We start from the raw sequence: 27103 nt of genomic DNA on the forward strand, positions 1-27103 counted from the left end.
TTAAACGATAATGTTAAAAAAATAAAAAAAATTAAAATTTATCTTATTTAGTATTTAAATTAAATAAGATTAATTTTAATTTTTTTATTTTTTTGTTATTAAATATTTTTGTTATTTTAAACCATTGATTAAATATTATATAAAAGAGAACTGTAAAATTAGCAACTATAAGTGTTTGATTATAACCTATAATAAGAGTTATACGCGTTGGAATATGAGAGTGAGAGTGATTTACGTTTATATATGTTTTTTTTTTGTGCTCTTACATACACATATATAAGATTTGTCAGAACGTGTTAATTGTTAAGTTCATGTGATCGATTCAATGTTTGTTTAATTGTTTTATTTAATTCGATCCATCCGATCGATCGAGTCCTACTAAAAGAGTCATAGTCAATTCAAGGCAGCGCTGAACGCACACTAATAATAACCATTATATACTTTTTGTAAATAAATCACTCACTTAATAATTGAAAGCTCCAGCCGCCAATAGTTTCAATATATATTTTTTATTTCCTTTTTTGTTTCGATGCAGCGATTTGGCGCTTTCATCATATACCATATGACATTTTGTTTTTCAAAAGATAATAGGTTATATTTTATTAATTATTAAAAAATGAAATATAAAGATGTTCAAAAGTAGGATAGCATAATAAAAGGTGGAGATTTCTCAAAAATATTACATTAAAGGTATTCATCCAACAGTGCGTGGTCGAAAAACGAAGAAAAATTTTAAAAAAGAAATAATGATAAATCAAATTGAATGCATCTAAGAGCTTGTTTCATGGAGATGACGACTTAAACCGGGAGTTCTTTGGATTGTACGGAGCAACTTGACAGAGCTTGCTAGAATGGCAGACGGCATAGAAGTAAAACCTTCAAAAATCAACTGGTTGCGAGCTTTTCAACAGTTTCAGCAAATGATAGCAAGCAATTGAGAATTACGGTCAGCATTTTTCAACGGGTTAAATATCTCTGTTGATACCGTCCACTATGTCCAAAAATCGTTAGAAATGTTATTTAACATTATTAGTAATTAATTTTTCACGTACAGTGAAAAAGAGTGCTAAGTGCTAACACTCAAAACCAAGGTAAAGTTTTAATTTTTTTTTATTTGTATAAATTATTATTTTAATTTTTAATATTTAAGTTAAATTTTAATTTAACCTCTAATATTTTTAAAGTTTTATTTTTATTTTAAAATTTTTTATCAGTGTTCAGTATAATATTGTTCTACCATCAAACTTACACCAATATTTTATAGAGCAAATGATTTAAATATTAATAACATTATTAGTTAAGTTATATTTTTTTATGTATTAAAGAAATATAATCAAAACATTCTTTTAACATTTTTTTTTTAATTTTTTTTTGTATAAAATTCTAAATCATAACAATCAATCATCAATACTTTAAAATTAAAAGAAAAAATAAACATTATCGTTGATAAGTAAATTTTACTTACATGCTAAACTTGAATGCTATTGATTCTTCAATATGCAAATTGTTTGTATTAAATTTAACGGTGGGACAATATTAAGTCCGTTTAAAAAATTGTTGGGATTAAAATAAGAAGTTTAAAAGTTTTTGAGATTAAAATATGATGTTTAAAATGTTAAAAATCAAATTAAAATTTTGGTCCAAATATTAAAAATAAAAATAATACTTTTATTAAACATAATTTTTAAATATAATTTTTAAATATTGTAGTAATTAAATTTTGTAAAATAATATAAAAAGTGACTTTTAATAAATACAGATTATAAACATTGTGTTAGTAAAATTATTTTTAACATAAAAAATAATTTAAATATTCATAAATATACTGAAAAAGAATTAAAGTAAATATTTGTTGATATGTAATCATACTATATTGTTTGACTTTAAAAACTTTAAAAATATATTTATACAAATGCTTTAAAAAAAATTTATAACTTTTCAAAACTTTTAACAAACTGGATGAACCTCAATTTGGATATCTTATAAAGTGAAAATTAAGAGGGATAACCATTTTTTGTTAATAAAAGAGTTTATCACATAATGGGAGCTATTAACCAAATACAAAATTTTACTCTATATAGTGCAAGTTAGTCTAATAAAAAACATTAGTTAAATTAATCAAATCAATATAACATAAGAAAGAGCTTATGTAAACTATGAAAATATTGATTTTTTATATTAAATTTAATTTTAATACAATATTAACGTAAAAGAATTTTATGTGCGAATCCAATTATAGATTATTCATCAGTAAATAAATTATTTTTTATGTTTATTATATGACTAGATATTTTTTTTTGGTGTCATATGACTAGATATTTTAAAAGAATAATATTATTAAATATTTGTGTGAAAATATTTAAACACTTATATATTACTTATCAAAAATATTATTTATATATTAAAATTAATCATTAAAATTATTTATGTATTTGTGTATAAATAAAAATATAATTTAATATATTTTTAATATATATTTATTTTTGTGACTGATTTTAAATTTTTGATAATTAAGTTTAGTGGACCTAATATATCCAGTAACACCGTTTTATAAATGTCGGATTTTGAAATATGTTTTTCATGTAACGCTGTCCAGTGATTGAAATGCGATCGAGGACTAAAGATGGGATCGAATTAAGGATCATTTGAATATATATGGAAACTATTGCCTGGGATATAAAATAATGCTGATGCTGGTCCTAGCTAACATATTCAGAGAACGTTTTTGTAGCATCATGTTGTGTGGGGTACAGATAACCATGGAACTTTCTGCCTCGTGCCTTTTCGTTTGCTACATCTTTTAATTTGATCTTTCTTTTCCAATTGTTCATATTTTTGCGTTCGTTAATTTTATGTGATTCTAACGCATTTTGGCCCTTGGCTATGGCTTCTTCATAAGACCATGCATGTGCTTGATCAATCAAACATCTTTATATATTTGCGAATAATTAACTAAGCTTAAGAGAACAACAAACTCACTTCATATAACGTGCCATGTTGTCTTTTTTTATTTTTATTTTTTTCTGGTATAGATTGTGCCATGTGCTTTATAGAAGACTTTTTTATAATAATTTATGTTGATTCCTTAAATGTGAGGAAACAGATCTATGTTTAAAATTGAATATTATTCAATAATAGACTATGCACATTGCAGCCAGTGTTTTTTGGTGAGAACTGAGAAGTTCTTCGCCAAACAAATATCCTAAATTTATCATTAATTTATAGTAAAACAAGAATTTTTTATTAGTAGTAAAATGGGGCCAAGGCCCCTACGAGAAAAATTTAAATAACTAACATTATATATTTGTCATCATTTGATTATATTTATATTTAATACTTACTCCCAAATTTGGTAGTAAAAAAAAAGACGAGCAAAATAAGCGAAAAATAAGCAAAATTTGATAGTATGGATAGCAGAGTTGGAGATATTATATATCAAAAAAGTCTAAAAATCAGTATTTTTATTAAAATTTAGTTAGGATTTAATTAATAAAAAATGAATAATTTTATACTATTAAATATAATAAATTATAAAAAATATTAATAATAATTAATTAATAACTATAAATCACAAAATCTGTTGTTTTTAACACTTTTTTTATATATTTCCAGCTAAATTCTTCTAATTTTCTTGGGACACTATAAAAGATTCTTTGGTTACTTGTGTTCGGTCTATCTTTCAGGAACCTAAAAATATCAACAACGTTAACCAGACTCTCATCTCTATTATTTCTAAAGCTCCTGCTCCTGAGAATTTTACTCAATTTAGACCTATTAGTCTCTGCAATGTTGTTTATAAGATTATTTCTAAGATTGTTGTAGAAAGACTTAAACCCCATATGTCTTTTCTTATTGCAAATATTCAAGCTAGTTTTGTTCCAGGAAGGGTTAGTGCAAATAATATTTTAGTAGCTCAAGAAGTGATCCATTCGATGAGGACAAAGAATTGCGGAAAAGGCTTTATGGCGGTCAAAATTGACTTAGAGAAAGCATACGATAGACTCAATTGGGATTTCATCTTACATACCCTCAAGGATATTCATTTACCAGAGAACTTGATTAATGTCATTGAGTATTGCATAACTACGCCGACTATGAACCTTATTTGGAATGGGTCTCCATCAGAAGAATTTCGTCCCTCCAGAGGCATTAGACAGGGAGATCCCCTCTCACCTTACCTTTTTGTTCTTTGCGTTGAGAGACTTTCCCACCTTATTAACTCTCGAGTTAATGATAGGAAGTGGAAACCTATTATGCTATCTAGGAATGGGCCTAAACTCTCTCATCTTTGCTTTGCAGATGATTTGGTCTTATTTGCACAAGCTAGTAAGGATCAAGTAAATGTCATAAGAGAAACACTTAAGGTTTTCTGTGATAGCTCTGACCAAAGGGTTAATTTTCAAAAATCTTGTGTTTTTTTCTCAAATAACGTAAATCACACCATCAAGCAGGAACTCAGTCAACATTTGGGCATCAACCTAACGTGCAACTTAGGAAAGTACCTTGGTGTTCCCCTCATTCATGAGAAGTGCAACAAGCAACATTTTCAATTCATCATCGACAAAATGAAGGCTAAACTCTCTAGCTGGAACATGAAGACGCTCTCTTTTGCAGGAAGGTGTACTCTTATCCAGTCAGTCTTATCATCTATCCCTAGCTACGTGATGCAAACCATGAAGATTCCGAAGAAAGTTTGCAATCAAATAGACAAGATTTGTAGAGATTTTCTTTGGGGTGAAACTGAAGCGAATAAAAAGATCCATTTAATAAGGTGGGATACTATTTGCAAGCCGAAGAGTATGGGAGGACTTGGTATTCAAAAGGCAGAAGATACAAATCCTTTATTCCTCATGAAATTAGCCTGGGGCCTTATTTAGGATAATCAATCCCTATGGGTCAGAGTTATGAAAGAAAAATATGGGTGTGGAACTCAGTCGATTTCTAAGGTGCTTTCTAAAGCTAGTAGTTCGAATGCTTGGAGAGGTATTACAAAGATTTAGAACAAATTCAGCACTAATGTCATCTGGAGAATTGGAAATGGTGAAAAGATATCATTCTGGAACGATCATTGGGTGCCAGGCATAGGCTCGCTAAAAAATTTTGCTATCAGTCCCATTGACGGGGATAGGAGTGATGAGAAGGTGGCCGCTTATGCGAGAGCAGAGGGAGATTGGGATTGGTTCAAACTAAATCAAATCCTTTCGGAGGAGATTTTAGAGCTAATCCAGATTATAAAAGCCCTTCATTCTGATTTAGGAGAAGACAGTATCAGCTGGCTACCAGAACCTAAGGGAGATTTCACTATTAAATCTGCCTATGAAGCCTATTTTACAAATAATGAGAACACAGACAAAAATTTTAGAGATGTTTGGAAGCTCAATATACCACAACGTCTTAAAGCTTTTTCATGGCTAGTAATGCATGAGGCTTTACTCACTAATTCCAGGAGGAAAAGGATAGGACTTACCAGCAATGAGTGCTGTCCCAGGTGCCCTGGCCAAGAAGAGACCCTGCTCCATGTTCTCCGGGATTGTCACTATATCCGTGAAACTTGGATGAGCAGCGTTGATAGCAGTCAACAAGGCAAGTTCTTCAACCAAAACTTCCAGGATTGGTTCAAGCACAATATTTGCGGGACTGCTCAAAGAAAGGATGGGAATGCTTGGCCTACCTATTTTGTTACTACCTGCAATGCAGCTTGGAGAAGCAGAAATGATTTAATTTTTAACAATTCGGGCATCCACAGCTCAGACCTTCCAAGAATAATTCAGAACTTAGCCAAAAACTATTATGAGGTTCTTCAAAAAACTGACAAAAGCAGAAATGTCCTTACCTCAACCAAGATTATCGACATCGGTTGGTCTCCGCCAGAGGAGGGTTGGTATAAGATTAATACTGATGGCTAGATTCTCACTAATTCGGGCTTCTGAGGGATACAAATGGAAGACTCAAGGTAGGCTTCATGTTTAACATTGGCGCGGTAACCATTACCACAGCTGAGCTCTCACTACAAGAAAAACACCCATTCAGGTACACTTGAAAAGTGTAGCCAAAAGTGAAAAAAAATGATGCCTTAGGCTACGGCTACGCTTTTTGGGGTGATTCCTATTCGGCCGTTGCCTATTCTCAAAGGCTACGCTTTTGGCGTTTGGGAATAGACTACGCTTTTCAAGTGATGCTGTGCAGGACCAAAGGCTACGTTTTTCAGCTTCCATTTTTACTAGAATAGGCTACGCTTTTCAACACTATTGCATCACCTGTCAAGCGTAGCCACATTATATTCCATGGCTACTTTTTATAAGTGTAGCCTTAGTTCCCTCATTTTTTTTGTATACTATAGCTACTGTATATAAGTGTAGCCTTAGGTCCCTTATTATTTTTTTTATTTTATATATATATATATATATAATAATTCTGCATTTTTAATTAAATGAGTTAAATATTATAAAATAAAAATAAATACATAATTATTCTAAATACTTTTTTTAAATAATAAAAATTATCTGTAACCAAAATATATTTATAATAATGATCCAAAAGTACTAGAATAATGTTAATTTTAAATATTCATACATCTCATATTAAAATAAACATAGCCATATCAAAATAACTATGATATCACTTAGAATTTATTACTAATACTCTATAAAAAACTAAAATATTATATCCTACATAAGTATCTTCTAATAAAAGTCATTAGTCAACTATACATGTATCCATTCCCAACACTACTCTATCTTAGCCAATAAATCACAATAATAATCAACTTAATCTTCATTATCATCATCCTCAATATTATCCTGCATAATTATATAGAAAAGTAATTAGAAAAATATTTATAATGACATTCGCGATTATAAAAATTAAAAAACCAGACTCAAAACTATCAATGACTGATATCATTAATCCTTTCTGTACTGTGTACAAGTTTCACCAATGCATAGTAGTGTTTCACAAATCCAAAATTAGAATTCAAAGATCAAAAAAGCATAAGCTATAAACCATAAGATAAAGAGCTATAATTTAAAAAATCATCACCCTAGCAGCTAGACAAAAATCCCCTACCTCCGACCACAATGCCAAAATCAGAACTGTTGCCACAAAGTTTTTCTATTCTCTTCACATTTGAAAAGTTGAACTCACCTACACAAGCCAATCTTGAATTATTACTCCTCCAACTACTACTACTACATGCAGCAGCAACATATAGAACATGATTAGGACTAGCACCTAATCATAGAGAAGCTTGTCTAGCTTTAGTGCTGATGCTGGAGTTGGACTCCCTGTTTCTTTTTTGTTTTTTAGTGAAAGCCTTTTGTCTATATAGCTCTTTTTTTCTTGATGATATGATTGATCCACTTGCACATCAAAATTTACCTGCTCACAGATTGGATAATACACCACTTAACCGTTAACAACAACAACAGTCGGAATAATAAGAAGAAGAAATAAGAATGAAGATTTGTACTTAATCAAAATTTAGACAAGTTAGACTTTAATGTTACTACTCTTTATTATTCTGTAAACTATAATCTGCATTTGAAAAGATTCAATCATTTTGATAGTTTATCATTTGGTAATAGTAGTAATAAAAACAGGTCAGAAATCTATATATTAGTCCAGACCAAAAAAATCTCCAATATTTTAGTGCACAGCTACTATGTTCTACTGTGATTAATTTATCATTGAATTCTGCATCTAAATTTCCTGTGATAGTCAACAAACTTTTTCCATATAATGACACAACTGCACACAGCTAGCCCTGTCCTTAGCAACCTTTTTTTTCATATCAGAAAAGGAAAATAAAGTAGAGTTATGAAAATATATAATAGTGTGTCAAATGGAGGATGTTACCTGATTTTTTTTCCTTCGTGAATTCTTTTCCTTTTGCTTTTATCTTCGGGTAGTATTATCTTTTCTACTTTAATAATTGCATGGGTCTATACCACTCCCGATGTATAGGATATTTTATTTTTAAAAAATGAAAGAAGCACTCAAAAGACTAACACTAAAAGTATACATCTAGTTCAAGAGCTACGTTTGAAGCACTTTAACTATAAAAGGAAAACAAGGAATTGACGATAATGGAGCCATGGTACCTGATTATAAGTTTAAAACATTCACAATGATAAACATGAATGGATTGCTTTAAACAGTTCATGAATGCAAGAGAAGAACAACTTCAAACATCACTCAACGCAATGTCTATATACTATTTCTATCATTCATAAACCAAATATATTTGTTTTATGTTAGTAGTACTCATCATATGTACCATATGTGAAATTTTCACAAACTTGGGATTCACGAGGCATACTAGAATGAAAAGAAGTCCGATAATCCTTAAGCATCTAATCAAATAGCTAAACAGCATTGTATGATAAATTCAATTAATAACAACAAATCTCTGAAATCATCATATAATCATCAGTATTATACATCCTAGAGCAGTGTATTGAAGTAAAACTATTAGAGAACTAAATATGATCCTTTAATAATTTTAAGCCATTCAGTTTAGCCTAATAGCTAGCAGAGGATAAGTCATTATCCATTGTTAATAATGGAATATAAGCAACTTGATATAAGCCATTATCCATTGTTAATGGAGTATAAGCAACTTGATATATATTATATAAAAGAACTTTACTCTAAAATAAACCTACAGCAAACCCAAGGAAATCCATTGTCCCTGGCCAAATCAAGAATAAAATGGAAGGCAACAAAATGAAGCACGAAAGAAATCAGAGAAGCCAAAGAAATCACCACAACTCTGCTGTGTCGATATCAACTCCTAGTTTCAGCATAGAATACTAGTTCAAATCCTAAAACAGAACATCTTAAGTGTACCAAACTTCCACTTAACTTCCTAGCTGGCATTGAGTAAGGCCAAAATAAATTAATAAGTAAAATAAAATAGAATGATGGTTAAAGTTACACCCTACCTTATTCAGCTTTGCTTTACTCTCAATACACCACGTGATTTCTTGTCTACTTTTTGTACTTTTTCTCCCCCCCAACAAACATCCTAACCAGAGGTCTTAAAAATTCGAGCTAACGAAAATTGGATTCAAGAAACCTTCTTTTTTTCTTCAAATTCTAAGAAAGAAAGAAGCTAAAATTTAATAATTTTCTGCACAGAAAATGAGAAAAGTATGTACCTGAAGATCTCAATGTGCTCAATTTCTCCGGAGAAAGAGAGGTTGCAAATTAAACTAATGTTCCAGAGTTGTTCATGTAGGCTATTTCACAAAGCAATGACTTCACACTACCCGTTGAAGATAGCCTGAACAAAACAATAATTATTCAGATTTAATTTAAAACACAAGAAAAGACATAATTAAATAATTTAAATTAATCAATCAATGCTCAAGTTGGTCAAGCAAAAAAATAAATAAATAAACACAAGTTTCTCGGTAACTGTATAGCATTATTTTTCATTATTCAGTAATAATTAGACTAAGCTTCAATTCAAAAACAAGAATATAATGATTATGTTAAACATCTTTAATTTCTTGGGGGTGAGACAGTGAGCACTGACTTCTTGGGGGATCACACAGCTAGAACTTGCCTCAAGATTTCGTTGCTGAACCCCACACAGCTAGTATAGCATTAACAAAAATAGTGAGGCCATGAAATTCTTGTATTTTTCTTGTACTCCTAAAAGTGAGGCCAGGAAATTCTTGTATTTTTCTCCAAGACAGAAAATTCTTGTATTTTCTTGTACTCCTAAAAGTGAGGCCAGGAAATATTCTGTTCTTTCTCTGTCTCTAAAATTCTAAGTATCATACATGACATGATCACTAGTTGTCATCAATGAACCAATCCCTTGGATTCATGAAACCTTGCTTCAAATCACTATCCATTACCTATATATTGAGTTTAATGAAGACTATAACATAACAACAATAAATAGAAATTAAAAGAACAAGATATGTCTGATGAAAATTAATTCAGAAACATTAGAAATTGGAAAGCATACCTAGGTTACCAAGTTGATCTATTATAGCCTGACCAACAGAACCTTCCAGCTTAAGCAGCCGCAAAACTCCAGCAGTGATTTGACCAATTGAATCAAATTCAGATTTGAACAGCAAAGCGAGGTGCTGAAGCTCATCCTTGGTTATTGCTGCTTCAATCTGCAAGGTACAATCATCATCAAACAATAAATAAATAAACAAATAATAACTACTATTGTAAATCATTAAGAGCTTGAAGAAGAAAAAATTGACCTCCAGTTAAATCATAATCCTATAGTTTCACAGATTAAAACTCTCAAATTAAAACCTCTAAAATCGGAACCCTAAACCTCTGAAATTTTAGAACCAAATAGAAATCAATACATACATATTCAACGATGTGAGCACAGTGAAGACGATGATGAGAAGCACGGAGATGATCATGGTGACGGTGGCGCAGCAACAGCGATGGTCAGAACAACGACCGTCATCAGCGATTAGGGCACGGAGAAGACGATTAGGGTAGAACTGAGAAGAAAAGCGATGGTCAGCGCAACAACAGCGACGGTCATCAACGACGGTGAGAATGACGAAGGTGAGGGTTGTGTGCAACAAGGTTGGCGAAGGTGAGAAGCGCATAGATGAGGGCGAACAGGAGTGACGGTCAGTGGTGGGTGGTGATAAGTGGGTTTCTTCGTGATGGTGAGAGGGTTTCGGCGCGATGGTGAGTGGTCAGTGGCGATGGTGAGTGGTGAGAGGGTTTCTTCACGAGGTGAGTGATGACCTTTGGAGGGAATTAAAAAAAAAATCACTAAGTGTAAGTTTTCTTTCGGGAAAAAGAGGGTTATCAATTGTCAGGTTTTTGCCTCTAAATACATTAGGCATCACTTTTAAAACGCACCTAAAATTTAATAAATAGGCTATTCTTTAAAAGCGTCTCCTTTAATACGAAAAGTGAACCTATAAATATCAACTTACGGCTACGCTTTATAAGTGATTTCTATAATACCTAAGGCTACGCTTTTTAAATGATGCCGCATTTGTGTATCCTTTTCTCTTATAAAAAGGCAACACGAAAAAAAGCGTAACCTATTCTATGAATAGGCTACGCTTTTCAAATGTAGCTTAAAAAAATGTGATTGAATAGGTATTTTTCTTGTAGTGTCTGGGAAATCTATTTGGGATTAAAACTCGCAATTGATTTGGGGCTAAGAAAGAATTTATAGAGACGGATTCCCTGTGTGCTTTCAACCTTATCCACAGCGCTTCTGCCTCCCAACATTCGAGTACCTCTCTGGTGAGGGAGATCAAGCGCCTTCTAGTGAAGCCTAGAATTTTTCAGGTAAACCACATATTTCGAGAAGCAAATTTTGCAGCTGATGTCTTTGCAAAACATGCACATCGCTTCCCCCATGGTTTGAGTTGCTTTGAAGAAGCTCTTTCTTTCCTATTTCTTTATAAAAAAAAAAAAAAAAGTAGGTAAGAGTATATTAGAAAAATCAAAATCACAGCTCCTCTCACAAAACGCAATAATGTATCTGTAATGTCTTTAGGTGTGTCATCATTTATTGAAGTTGACAAATGTTTCTTTAGGAAATAAGTTTTAGAACCCTATAGAAAGCATTACATTAAGATGATATATAAACAAGTAGGCCCTTCATCCAATGACATTTATGAATTACGGAAAGTTAGATAATTAACATAATATATTATTTTTAATTAATAATTAATATTTAATTAAAAATATATTGTTAGATTATACTTTATTAAAACGGCATTAATAATACCGTAATATTCAAAACATTTAATGTTGTTACCTTTGTATTTAATGGCGGTTTTAAGTAAAGAATGTTATTTTATTTAGATAAAAATAATTATTAAAATTATTCTTTTAATAAAAAAATTTATTATATTTTAAGACGATTTTAGATTGTTATTTAAATAATAAAAAAACTATCATTTTATTCGATTAAAACGACAATTAAATTGTCATATTAAATATAATAAAAATTGTCGTATTAATTTTAGTAACTGTGGCGATATTTTGCAAACCGCCACAATAATTAAAATAACGCTCTATCTAGATTACGACGTTTCTTAAAACGGCAAAAAATTATCCTTTTTATATAATAACGTTCAAATTGTGGTAATTATTTTAAGAGTGAATGTCCTTTTCGGTCCCTAACCATTTGGCCGATGGACTTCCCACCCCCTAAGAGATCTAAATACCCAAATCGATCCCTATTTATTATGATTTCAGTACGTTTCAGTCCCTGCAACCGGATCCGAGCAGGTAACTGGCTGATGTATCAGTAACTTGTCCACGTGGGTTTCTCTCCTTCATAATTGGGACAAATCGCCCTCTGTACCTTTGTTGAAACGTTGCGTTTCATTATGAGCGTTATTCCATAAAATACCTTCCTCTCCCTCTTCATTTACATTTGGCCCTAACTCTGAAATCTTTCTCCTTCCCTCCAGAAGAGCGTTACGTTGATGACGTACGATCGTGCTGCACCACTGTGTGGGGAGACATTGGAAGCATTTGGCAAGTTTCTTTGAAACGGTAAGCAATCTTTCGTTCTCTTCTACTTACTTTATCTTTCACTGTAGTCAAATTGAGGAGTGTGTCAGATAGTGAGAGTGAAATTAGCTTTGATAACTCAGTTCTCCTCTGCATGGTGATTATGGGTGGATGGGGGTGAAGCACTAGCTTTGTTTGATGAGTTAGGGTTGTTGCGAAACTATAATAGTGATGTTAACTTTGAAAGTTTCTACCTTTCTACTTTTAGATGAGTTAAGAATTCTTAACTGATAGATATTTTAGTCTATTTGCTGTTGATTAAGTTTAAAGTTTTGCTCTGTTACTGAGTTATAGTTTGGATTTTTACAGATGTCTGTATTTGTTATCCCTATTTTTCATCATGGTGGGATACTCAAGAAAGATCCAAATGGAGTGTTACGGTACGTAGATGGAAAGATTGAGAAATTTTCACCCATGGATGTTGATTTTGTCAACAAGAAGGACTTGAAAGAACTCTTCAGAGGATTAGGTTATCTAGAATATAAAGAAATTTACTGGCTTGATCCAGCAGCAAGAAACCTGGAGTTTGGGCTTCATATCCTTAAGGGTGACTAGGATATTAATGACATGTGTGAAGCCACCCTAAGTTGTCCAGATAGAAATGAGTTCTACATCTACTTTGAGCACCCGGTCAGTCAACCAATGGCAGTCGAACCAGAGCCAGAACCAGAGGAAGAGCCCGTTGTGGTCACAGAGGAATCCTCATCGGATGATGGATACGAGAGTGCCGAGGATAAGGCCTACAAGCCTCCTCCTCCTAGTTATGAGAGTGATAGTAGTGATATTGAGTCACCAAAAAGACATGGAAAAAAACAAAAAAAAAGCATCAGTGTCTCCATCAAACAAAAAGAAAGTGTCACCTAAGAAAAATGGTAAGAAATCATCAAAGAGGTATACTGGGAGGAGGAGGAAGAGACATGTGCTATACGGTGAATCTAGTAAAGGAAATTGAACTGAGACACCTCCTAGTGGGTTGGGTTCTGCCCAAGGGCCAGTAGAAACAGATATGGGAGGGCCAGTAGAAACAGATATGGGAGGGCCAGTAGAAGATGAACTAGGAGGTCCAGCAGTGGTTAATGAGAAGAGTGACAGTGATGACTACAACTATGAATATACTTCTGAAGAGTGTCATACCCCGGATAGTTCTGAGGATGAGAGGACAATGCACGAACTTGATTGCAATGAAGAAAATGAATATGGGGAGGTTCGGTTTGAGCTTGGAATGCAATTTTCGAGTATGGAGATATTTAAGAAGGCCTTGAAGGATATATTTGTCTGGGATGGAAGAGATTGCATGTATATCAAGAATGAAAAGGAGAGGATCAGGGCTAGATATGCGGAGGAGAACTGCCCATGGTTAATATATGTAGCAAGGAACTCAAAAACAATGGCATTTGAGATAAAAACATTTCACAATAAGCATACATATGGAAGGGATTATGGAAGCAATTTGGCCGATAGGGCATGGGTCACAGATAAGCTGGAAAAAAGGTTGGCAACACAGCCTAAGCTGACACCGAGGAAAGCAACGGAGCATATGAAACAGGACTACAATGTTCAGGTCCATCCAAAAATGATACAAAGGGCTTTGAAAGCAGCTAGGGAAATTGTTGTTGGGAATGACAAAGCACAATATGGAAAGTTGTGGGATTATTTACAAGAGTTGCACAGGAGTAACCCAGGCAGCACGGTTAACATGTGTGTTGACCCAATTCCGCAATCTCTACTGCTGTTTGACAAAATTTACATATGCTTAATGCGTGCAGAAATGGGTTTGTTAAGGGTTGTAGACCACTAATAGGCCTAGGTGGATGCTTTTTAAAGGGGTATTATGGAGGAAAACATATGACTTGTGTGTAAATCCGGTGAACAGCGAAGAATTTTGGGAGAAGACAGACCATCCAAAGCCACAACCCCCAAGATAGTAAGACCAGCTGGTCGTCCAAAGAAACGGAGGACTGAATCCGGTGCACCGCCTCCCCCTCTAGTGATTGGCGACAAAGTGAGAAGAACTTTTCAGGTAACGTGTAGCAAATGCAGGAAGAAGATGCATTATTATAAAACATGCAAGGGAGCACCAGCTAAACCCGACTGGCAACCAAAAAAGAAGAAGGCAAAAGCGGCTAGCAAAGCTTTGGTTGTGATGACTGAAAATTTAGCTCCTGTCCCTCCCCCTATAGGGAATATGGCTGGTATTGATGGTGGTGTAAATAACATACATGTTGAGGAACCTGAACCTATTCACCTAGACCCTCTTGTAAGTTTTTTTCTTTGGACAAGTATTTTGTAACTCGTATACATTTTGGGTTGTCTCTTTGAGTACTCACAATGAGTTAATATTTGAAAACATATATGGCTGCGAAACATGTTTCTATCATACAGGATACGGCTAGGAAAAACAAGAAAAAAATGCCAAAGAGGCCGCATGTAGAGCCAGATGAGATAAACATTTCACAAAATGCCCCAACTGCAGAGGTAAATAGACACACCATAGTTCTTAACTTTTTTTTAAAACAGAAAATATGTAGTTTTGGAGCCCAAATGTGATTTATTATTGTTTTACCAGGTTCCAGGAATTGATCAAACTACTCCAATAAATCAGGCCACAACTCAGAAGTCAAAGGCTCAGCCCTATTATGCAGCACCAAAGTTTAGGCCCAAACAGAGTGTCAGAAGGCTCCCAGGTCCTCCAGTGCAACCTAACGAACCTCCTCACAATATACAAGCCCAACCAGAAGGACAAGGCTTAGAGAGAACCTCTCATGCAATCTCCAATGAAACTTTGGCAGCAGCTAGCACTGTGACCCATCAAGACTATTCAAGTTCATCCAACTCCAGGAATGAAGCCTCCACCAAAAAAACAGTGAAATAACTTGCTATATGGATATTATGTTGTTTAGGAAATGTAGAAATTTGGTTTAGGGGAGACTCTATCTTAGTTATTTTGGTTATAGTGTTGATGTTATGATTAGGTTCTGATTTGAAGTCTACATAATACTCAAGGTTGATTTAGAGATACAGTCAATTTTTTTGGTTTTTGTTTTAGTATCAAGTTGAAAAAACACACGTGGTCTTCTGAGTGAAACTCTGGAGCAGGTCATATTTTGGAGTAAACTTTTTGTAAAATACTCATGCTTTAGTTTGTGAATCACTTAATCACTTTATATGTTGGTTTCAACTTTTATGAAACTCTCAGGAATTAGAGTTCAATTCCAAATTTTTCAGAGATTTGAATATTTATTTACATTGTTATCTTCATAGACATGTGTTTCACAAATTCATAATAATACAATATGATAATATCTCAATACACTATTTTAAATTCTAATAACTACATGAAATAAAATAAATTAAGTATCACTGAATTAGAGTAAATAATCATAACATCAATTGTTGTCTTCATACAAGCTATGAATTTCAACAATAATACATTAAGTAGTTGTCTTCTATTTACATAATTTTGCACACTAAATCAAATTCACATTTTTCTCAATTAACCCACTGCAAATTGATGAAATTATAAGTGTAACTGCAATTCCAATTAAAAAAGTGGTTAATGTTCTGCATTTAGTGTTGCCTCCAAATATTTTTTCAATTTTCTGCTTTGCCATCATTACTTCCAGTGCCTCCAATCTTTCTTCCATCGTCTTCAAACTTTCAACCATACCATTCTGATTGACATAAGCTTTATGTGAATATGACTCAACATATTCATCAAGCCAAGCAAAGTATTTGCAATGTGGAACTGCGGTCTGCAACAAATAACACTCCATGGTAATGGCAAGAAATTTTGAAACAAAACTAAAATTGAAAAATGATTACCTTAAAATAAGAGCAACAAAAAAAAAGTCTGTTCGGATTTTCTGCAGTGCTAGATTGAAACAATATTGCATATGTGCCACAATGACATCTGGGTACTACAAATCTTTTCTTTCCTTGATTTGCCTTTTCTCCTATACTCCCAGTGGAACCCAGAGTCAGACTCCAGCACAAATTCTTCCCAACTTCATTGCTTTCCTCCACGGTTCGTGAAGAAGAGTCTCTGACTTTTATAGTCATATTGTTCTTCAGGAGAAAACCCTTTATCTTCACTCTACACACAATGAAGACAATGAAGAATAAAGAAAAAACCTTAAATAACTATGAACACCCAGGAGATAACGCTCATAATGAAACGCAACGTTTCAACAAAGGTACAGGGGGTGATTTGTCCCAATTATGAAGGAGAGAAACCCACGTGGACAAGTTACTGACACATCAGCTAGTTACCTGCTCGGATCCGGTTGCAGGGACTGGAACGTACTGAAATCATAATAGATAGGGATCGATTTGGGTATTTAGATTTCTTAGAGAGTGGGAAGTCTATCGGCCAAATCGTTAGGGATCGGAAAGGACATTTACTCTTATTTTAAAAAATTATCATTTTAACCACAATTTTGAGTAGAGACTACAAAAATTGAATTGAAAGTTAAAATTAAAGTGATGCCTCAAAACAATTAAATCTAGCTAATTTTTTAGCATTTTTCTTTATGAATTATGACTAGTGTATCCAAAATCTAATCTTAGTAATGTCATAGAGTAAATTACGTTATGGTCTATTTTTTTTATTGAGTAAAATATTGAATTGTTTTTGTCTTTTAATCTTTGGAGTAAATTTTAGAGTTGTCTTTAATATTTTAATCATTTTATTTAAATCTCCAACATTTTAAAATTGACTCAATGTTGTTCTGCCGTTAGGAATCCGTTAACAAAATTAATGGTGGGACAAAATTGAGACGATTTTAAAATATTCGAAACTTAAATAGGACGAAAACGTTGGGACAAAAACGATACATAAAAATAAATTTTAGTTTTATCCTTCGATAATATCAATTTTTTACTGTACATAGTATTCAATTATTTTTTAATCACATTTAAGTAAATTACACTTAATTACATTACTTTCATTCTAAATAAATTAATTTTTTTTATAATTTTACACTTAAAATTTTTTAGTTATCATGAAATATTTGTAGAATGACTAGTACATAAACTTGCAAAGAATAAAAATTTGATATTATTGAACAAAAAATAATTAAATAATATGTACTAGTCATTTTATAAATATTTCATGATAACTAAAAATTTCTAAGTGTAAAATTATAAAAAAATTAATTTATTTAGAATAAAACTAATGTGATTAAGTATAATTTAGTTAGATGTGATTAAAAATAATTGAATATTATGTACTGTAAAAAATTGATATTATTGAAGGATAAAACTAAAATTTATTTTTATGTATCTTTTTTGTCCCCAACGTTTTCATCATATTTAAGTTTCTAACGTTTTAAAATCGTCTCAATTTTGTCCCGCCGTCAATTCTGTTAACGGATCTCTAACGACAGGAGTTAGGGACTTAAATAGGACGTTTGAAACGTTAGAGACAACTTTAGAATTTACCCCAAATATTAGAAACAAAAACAATACTTTACTTTTTTTTAGTTTTACAAAATATATTTCAAAATAAAAAAAATTTATTCTAGCTCTCAAAAATTATTTTCTCCTAACCAAATCTACAAAATATTGGGAGATATGTTCTAAAAAGACTTCAGAAAAATATATTTATCTCCATTTTTTCGTAAACATATTTAAAAAGAATGAGATATTTTTATGTTCAAATTTGATAATTTTACAGTAAGCTAATTTATTTTTCTCTTCTATTATTTATGTTAATAACCAAAATCATTTCATAAGAACTAAATATCTTTTCCCTAGCCCAAAAACTGTAGCGTACTCCATGTAATATTGAGACTACTAAATCACGAATTTCAGGTTTTATTGAGTATACGTGTGGGAAAGCATAAAACAAAGTGCGTGTATATATAGAGTATAATTTTGATGTATTGATAGTATAAAATTTTATACAGTTATATAATTATATTTAATCTTTTATAGGATTATTTATATCGTTAATGTAAAAAATAGTTATTTTTATTGATATGATATTATATAATTAGATGTACATATAAAACTATTTTATATTGATCGTGCATTAAAATTAAATTTATATATATATTTATTGTGTGGGAGGATGTTGAGATGACCATAATATTTTAAAAATTATTGTTAAAAATAAAATAATATTAATAAAAAAATAAAAATTTTATATTATTAAATATAATCTCATATTATTAAGAATATTAATAATGATTAATTAATAATTATAAATTATAAAAGGTGTATATATAATTTGGAACATTCATGAACAGAAGTAAATAACGTAATATTAGTCATATATACCTCAAATAATGTTAGGTGTAGCATGTGCATAACGTGTGTATTTCACTTTCAATCCATTTTATTGTATAGCCAAAACACTATTCAAAGTCGCAGAATGCGTAGTCTTTTCGAAAGAAATTAAATAAGCAATAAAAACAAAAGAAAAAATAATTGACTTTTCTTGGTGATGAAGAGGCACAGGCACACGTGTTCAAACTTTAGAAATACAGACGCACGTCAAGTCTTCAACTCTTAAACATTGAAATTATATATTTTTATACACGTGTATAATGTATAATGATGTGTGTGTATATATATACGCGTGTACTTGTAATTTAGGGCAAATCACGTAAAAAAAATGAAATGAAAATTAAATTTATATGTATTTCCTAAATCAAAAAATATTACGTAGATAACTTATTTTAATATAAATCAAATTCACTTAAGTTAATTTAAATTTTTTTGTTATTAATATTTTTTAAAGATTTAACGATATTTAATAAAAATGTTATAGAAAATTTTCTATAATAATATTTTGAGAAATATTATAATAGATCCTTTTTTATAATACTTAAAAAAATATTGTAATTAATATATTTTGTAACACTTAAAAAAATATTATCATAGATATTTTTTGTAACACTTAAAAAATGTTATAATAAATATTTTATGTAACACTTAGAAAAATATTACCATAAATATTTTTTTTATAACACTTAAAAAATATTACAAAAAATTTTTAGTAACATTTTTTTAGTTATATTATACTATTTTTTATTTTATATTATACACAATATAAATATACTAAAATTAATTACTACAACATAAAATATTTCATTAAATTTACATTCACAAAATAAAATTTATAACCTCTTTCATTAATCAATAATTACAAGTTTGCTTCGTGATGCAAATAAAATGAAAAAAAATATTTATAGCACTTAAATTTTATGAATATTTCGTATAAAAGAAAAAGAAAAGTGATACAGAGTACATAAAACATTAGTAATTGACAATCTGAAGCACTAACTCAGTCTCTCCAACTTCCTGTAGCACGCAAAGAGCTCCAAAAACCTGCAAAAAATTCATCACTGCCTTCTTATGCAATTGAACATATTAAGTCAAAAACAACATAAGATCACCTATACATACACTCCACTTATCAAACACATGTACGGTGATAAGGGGAACATTTTTGGCATATAACATACAAAATTTTGTGCATTCCTTCCATATACATAGAACCATACTCCAACACTCCATTCATTGCACAACATCTATTCTTTCAATCTTTATACATGTAAACAAAAACTTGTTTTGACAATATTAATAGCAAAAGATAATCTGATTTTACCCCAAAAACAAAAATTCTGAATTGAAATTATAACCTCTTTTATATCCTTTATTTACAATCTATTAACAAGCACAATTAAAGTAAGAATGAAAACTACGAGTCTTTGTCGCTGGTATATATACTAACTTGACTGGAGGAACTATAACTGCTTCTCTTAATACAGTTCTATATACATTTAAGGGCTTAAACTCGAAACAAAGAGGATTATGATGAGCTTACCTACCACTTGAAAATCACTAATGTATTATGCAGCAAAAATTAAATTATTTCTCACTAGCTGAAGATAATCTTTAATGTTCTACTCTAGAAAATAAAAGCTACCTGAACAGTTTAAAAATCAAAGTTGTTGGGCTAATACTTGCATAATAGCATCCTCAACCTAAAGTAATCAACCAAAATGAGAAAGAAAAAATGATTTCACAGGTTATGCATGACAACCATTGATTGAGAATTCAAAAGCAGCAAATACAACGCCTTCTAAACAAAAACATGAAAATTTTAAATGGTTTAATTATGAAAATATACAATAGAAGAAGGTTAGGAAAATAAGAAAATCAATACATTCAAAGAAACTTTTAAAGATGCCAACTCCTTCCGTCCCATTTCAACTGAAAGCATACTCTCGATATTTCTTTCTCCAGTAATATCATTCAAGTTTGGAACAAATTTGCTTCTCTTGTCTGGGCCTTCATCACCTACTTAAAACTGATTATAATTATATTTGAAAAAATCAAGGGTTCATGAAACTGAACAGCAAAAATTATTACTAAAAAAAATAACATGTGCATAGATTTGTCCTATAACACTGTCAAATTAGTATGAAATGAAAAATAAGAAGTCTTTATTTCATACTTTTTTTCCAGCATTTCTCAACTTTTTGTCCTGCAAAAATGACAACCTCAAAAGGAAGAAGGGCTAATGATGATCGAAATTCATACTTTAAAACTGCAACATCTGCACAGATGCCTATAATCCATAGCAAATGTTACACAAAATAAAATTTAGCAGTAATGACCGAAGAGTTTTCACTTCAGATTCAGCTCTATTTAGCTAGTTTGCAATAGCTGCCACTTCAACTTTTGCGTTCTGTTGGAGAAGAAATCATTTCAACATATAACAAGAGAGAAATATTTTTTTAAAAAATTATTTATTCTGACAATAATAGAGGAGGGGGAAAGCATATGCACCTCAACTGCAGCCTGCAGAGATGTGATTTCCTTACCAATTTCATCCTTAAAGTCTTTGCCATTTTTTAGTGCAGCCAATATCCAACAAGAGATGGTACATGCTATTATTTGGTGAACAATAGCTCCATTCTCTGTGAAGTATACATACTTCTTTTATGATACACACATATATACTTTAAGTTATTTTCACATTACCTCTCTTTAGTGCAATACTGCTTCCTTTTTGCAATGTCATTATGCAAGTGTATCATATATACTATAAGTGAAAGAAAATCTACTTGAAAAAAGTTAAGATATAATTCATTAACCTGCTCAAAAGTTTAGCTTCCAAAGATACACCTTTTTCAAGAGAAGCTACCTGCAAACTCCAACATAAAAGAAAGATTAATTAATTAAACACTGCAAATACAGAAATCTGAATTGTCTCATAACATACAAACAAGAACAATCAAGTCTTTTGCCATAGCACTATAGAAAGTGGCGACCAAGATGCTAATAATTTCAAACACAATAAAAAAGGGATAAGATCAAGCGAGAACAAAGAGCAACAATGCAAGAGGATATAGCTAGAGGCTCTTATCCTTGTAGTGAATAAGAGCTTTTAGTTTCAAGTTTTTCTTTTCCATGACTTCAAATATATTAAAGTATATTTATTTTAATATATATATATATATATAAATTCAATATTCTTCTAAAAAACGCAGCTTCTTTCTACCTCTTCTCCAAAAGCATAATCTGATTTAGGTTATTATCAATATCCTCTTGCATATTCATGTTTCATAACTATGGTTATTATGTAAAATTTGGAAATGTTTTTGAAAACTCACCAATATACTATAGAACATGCAAGCTGAAATCTTTCTAGTTTTTCCTTCCAAGATCTTATTCAAGCTGAGATCTTCTGCAGGATCCTCTAAAATTAGGGCAATTTGACTTTTGAAAAATTCAGCTACAACCTTAAAGTTAAACAAGTCAAGAATATTAGTTCAAAATAGGGGTCATAAACAACTAGTACAGCAATAACAACACCTGAGTCCTATCACACTAAATAAAGCCAACTATATTTGATGAGGCCTTTACTTGTTATGATTCTTTTGCATAATCACCACTATCAATCCCAAATATATCCAATTACTAAAAGTAACTATTTTTTCTCATACTTACTCTTGCTTGATATCTTATGTTTGAATTTTCACTTACATATTATGATACGTCAAATAAATAATCTATTCTAACCGATGAAAGAGTTAGCTAGCCAAAGGCCAGAGATCATATGATGTAGAAGTACACTAGGTAAACTAGAACTATTCATGTTCCCAGGCTACATGAAGAATAAAATAAAATACTAAAAGTAGATAAAATTAATTGTTCATGTAAAACTTGTAATTTAAAGCATAAAGCAATTAAAATTGACATAGTAGAACATTATTATTTTACAATTCAAAAAGAGGAAGATTCAAAAGAGAAAAGAGAAGAAGCAATAGCGTATTCAACTAGTAACTTACGCAATCCCAATTCTAAAGAGAGAAAAAGTTGTCTTGCATCACAGAAACCATAGCAGGAATTGAACTCGCCTGATCAGAAAGCAAAGCATCAAGGTTACTTCTTCATAAACAACTGCACTCATTTCACCAATGTAACCCCCTTTTGTAAGTATTAATATATATGTACTAAATTTTATTGCACAAGATTCAGCAATCATCTGAATAATGTTGCATTTGTGAGTTTTAATGGCTATATGTGACCCACTGTATCTGCTACTATCAAACAAATTATTATTCAATGACAGTTATTGTATATTCGCATATACTACTTTAATTTTGATCTTTAATGCTTACTTTACATTTACACTCATACAGAAAAAAATAACTCAGATTCTATTCATATTGCAACTTCAAGCCTTTTTTTGCAGCAAGCAATGTGGTTCCAACAAAAAAAAATTATTTTAAGAAAGAATGAAACATGTCTGATTTCATTTGAAGTAGAATTGTTATCATAAAACATTTTTTAAATATTCATATTTTGTATTAAATTAATTACTAATCTATACAACAATTTCATCTGGAATCAATATATGAGTTTTTTCAATTGGCAATATCAAACAAAATAGAAACTAAAAATTAGAATTCAAGCTTAGTAAGAAAAAGCAACTAGAAAACAGAGGATATGAAAACCTAATAATGTATGGTTTTAAACAACTTATTAAGCAAATAAACATGTTTCGAGATTGGTAAATAAAAACATAAATTCAAAATCTAACTACTAAATAACCAATTAAAAACTTAATTAACTAATAATTATACATCAAATTAATTATTACGTAAAGATTAAAGAGGATTGAAGGAGCAAGAAACTAACTAAACAAGAGAACTGAAATTTACCAGGCAGTGGGACAAGCAGACGATGGAACTGGCAAGAAGACGGCGGTGCAGGCGAGAAGACGACGGCGCGAGAGAATGAACCATAGGCGAGACAACGCGAGCTAGAGTGAGATTGAGAAAATTGGATTGTGGTTTCGATTCGCGAACCGTGAGATCAAAGAGGCGGAACGAAGGATCGAAGAGGCGGAGCGAGAGATCGAAGAGGAGGAACGAGAAGTGGTTTCACAACTTCGAGAGTGGGAGTGAGAACGACATTCAGACGCGTGAAATTGGGGGAAAATGAAGAGAACCCAACTTCGAGATTCTAGGTTTTATGAAATTAGGGGAATATGAAATTTGGTAACGTTTGTATCTTTTTATTTTCTTTAAAAATAAAAACTATATTTTCTAACATTTATTTTACAAAAGTTACTGATGAGTAGGATTTGTGCCGATTTTGAATTTCACTCTAGAAAAGAGAACTTCTTCGTTGATAGCATAGTCCAAACTGGCAATTAAATTCCATCAATCAAAATTTAATGTGGTTGTCACAAGTACAAACCCCAATAAAAACCGAGAGTATTTAAACCTCGGGTCGTCTCACAAGAAATTGCAATGAAGTGCTCAATTATTGGCTATGAAGGAACAAGGGGGTTTGATTTGATGATTGATAAGAAAATTAAATAACAAGAAAGTAAATGACAATTAACTAATAAAGGAAAGAAAAGAACTTTTGGCTAAGGCATGGAAATTGAGATCACTATTCTTGTCTACAAACCATATATTGACAATTATGAGGGATCAACCCATCAATTCTACTTCTATGCTTGAAGTAAGTCAAATAAGCTTAATCATTATCAACCCATAAGTTCCAACCTAGCTACAAATTGACTTAGTAGTAGGCTAGTATTAATGGGTATCAAATTGACCACTAAGGATTCTCAAATCACCAATTCAATTAGACCCAATGACTCAAGGTCACTCAATTTCCTTAGCCTAGGCCAAGAGTGTAGAAAACTATTCTATAACTAGTGAAAATATTTTATCAAACACCTATAGTACAATAAAAGTAAACATCATAAATGCAAGGATTAATGAAAACCATAACTAACACAACAAGAAATCAACAATAGCAACTAAGATAAACATAAAAAGACATGGAAACATAAAATTGTATTAAAGAAAATAAAAATCCAACAAGGGTTTATGAAATAAAAATGGCAATATAAAGAAATTAACAAGAAAGACTAAGAGGATTAAGACAATAGAATAATAAAATATAAAGAGAGTTGAACTAAAAATAAGAATTAAAACTTAGATCTAAGAAAAATTGACCTAAACTACCCTAAATTCTAGAGAGAATGGAGAGCTTCTCTCTCTAGAATTCTAACCTAAAACATAGCTAAAACTAAACTACGACTACTTTCCCCCTCATTCCCCTTTCATTCTTGGATTCAAAAGCATCAGAAATGAGTTGAATTTGAGCTTTCTTGAGCTCATAAATTGCCCCCATCGTATTGCCTTTAATGAGGTCACGTGCCGCTTATCACGCGTACGCATGGGTCACGCGTACGCGTCACTGGCAACTTTTCCTTATCACACGTACGCATCGGTTACGCGTACGCGTCGCATTGACGATTTCCTTCTTCACGCGTGCGCGTCAGTCACGCGTATGCATCGCTTTGAATCTTCCAAATCCTTATTTTTGCATGAATTCTCCTTCTTGCATGCTTTTCTCTTCACTCCTTTGATCCATTCATTGCCTTTTAACCCTGAAATCACTAACAAACATATCAATGCATCGAGTGGAATCAAAGTGGATTAAATTTAACCAATTAAAGGCCCAAAGCATATTTTTAACCATTAAGCACAAATCAAGGAGAATTACAAAACCATGCTATTTTATTGAATAAATATGAAATAAGTTGATAAAATTTCCTAAATTCAATACAAGATAAACCGCAAAATTGGGATTTATCTGTTACTAAAAGCATAATTTTGTTAGTATAGCTAACATTTTAAAAATGTTAGATAAAAAGTGTTAGTAAATGTCTAAATTCTAGTAGTGACGTTATTGGGATGTCCCTATTAACCAACGAATGACAAGTACTTTTTCTTGTGTGACTACGATTCACTTTCAAGATGTCTTGGTGGTGAAATGATAGACACGGGATACTTAAAATATCGTGCTAAAGAGCGTGGAGGTTCCAGGTAAATCCAATTGAATATATTCGATTTAGAATTTACATAGTAAATTAAATTAATATCATTTGATTTAAGTTGATGGTAGTAAATCAATCTTACTAGATTCGATTTACCTGGAATGATGAGTGCACTAAGATAAATCGAATGAAATGAATTCTATTTATGCAAGAAACAAGACTATAGGATAAATCGATTCTACTAAATTCAATTTACCATTTATAAACACTCTTATTAAACCAAATTAATATAATTCGATTTAAAGTACACGTCCAATCTATATAAATACCAATAGAATATTGAATCCTCATTAGATATTGACACTTAACATGGCTACAGGGGATATTTTCTAGTTCTTGTACACTACAAAAGCACGATTAAAAAAATGGCATCAGGAATAAAATTTACTGATAAAGATCCGTTGAGCGTCTTTATTAGACCTTTTATGGGTCTGGTTGATTTTTATAATACCGTACTACAGAAATTGGGTCTGCATGGAATGAAATGGATTGAGAAGTTATATTATCGAATTCTAATTTTTGTTGTTCAGAATGGGGTGAAGTACGACTCATTTGTGATAGGCAGTGACGAAGGTTTGCAAGTTTTATTTCACTGTCATTGTCAGTTTCCAGAGGTGAGAGTCCCTGAACTATTGACGAAGCTTGTGGATGTGGTCTCTAACTTAGGAGGATCGAACCAAAATCATTAATCATTACCTATAGCAAGAGCCTCTAGTTCAATTCCTATTGTTACGTCTTCATCTCTATTTGTAGTTACATCTGCAGGAGATATGGTGGCATCTCCATCTTTTGCAACTGATCTACACTGCGATGAGATTGTAGAACTAGGTCCTAACATGAATACTCTTGTTATGATTATGATTTTTGAAGTGGTTGGAGAATTGGATGTGGTGGAAGATGTCCTAAGGGATGACGATGATGTAGAACCCGCCACGATTGTTGATGACAGCGATGATGATATAGGGATTGTTGGAGTATTCTTGTTGGACCTGGTGGATTATCGAGCTCAGAAACTCAACAGTACCCGCCACACTTTTTTACTCTAGACTTGGGAGGTCAGACGGTATAACAAACCTCATATATGTTTGGCCACCTCGATTTTCAGTGATCATAAAAAGCTTAACTATCTTGTGATATCTGCTTACATCCTTCCTATGTTCAGAGCTATGCGACCATGTCCATCAA

At 31.6% G+C, this 27103-nt stretch overlaps 1 long non-coding RNA gene across 11 annotated transcripts in view; it reads right to left on the reverse strand.

The window, feature by feature from the left end:
• The window catches only part of LOC107461883 (uncharacterized), a 15564-nt gene extending 4707 nt beyond the window's left edge, over positions 1–10857 (reverse strand). For 2 of the 11 annotated variants that reach the window (XR_008002004.1, XR_008002003.1), the window contains exons 1-6: positions 10345–10857; positions 9980–10136; positions 9159–9283; positions 7066–8099; positions 5834–6007; positions 5468–5753 (exon numbers count right to left, since the gene is read on the reverse strand). This is a non-coding gene — a long non-coding RNA (uncharacterized LOC107461883). Of the gene's footprint in view, positions 1–3585; positions 5754–5833; positions 6008–6553; positions 6801–7065; positions 8100–9158; positions 9284–9979; positions 10137–10344 lie in introns of those variants that run through there. The other 9 variants (XR_008002002.1, XR_008002006.1, XR_008002005.1 and 6 more) reach the window with 9 other exon arrangements.
• Between the last annotated feature and the right edge of the window lie 16246 nt (positions 10858–27103).

Source organism: Arachis duranensis, chromosome 8 (assembly GCF_000817695.3).
Source record: "Arachis duranensis cultivar V14167 chromosome 8, aradu.V14167.gnm2.J7QH, whole genome shotgun sequence".
NCBI classification, from domain to species: domain Eukaryota; kingdom Viridiplantae; phylum Streptophyta; class Magnoliopsida; order Fabales; family Fabaceae; genus Arachis; species Arachis duranensis.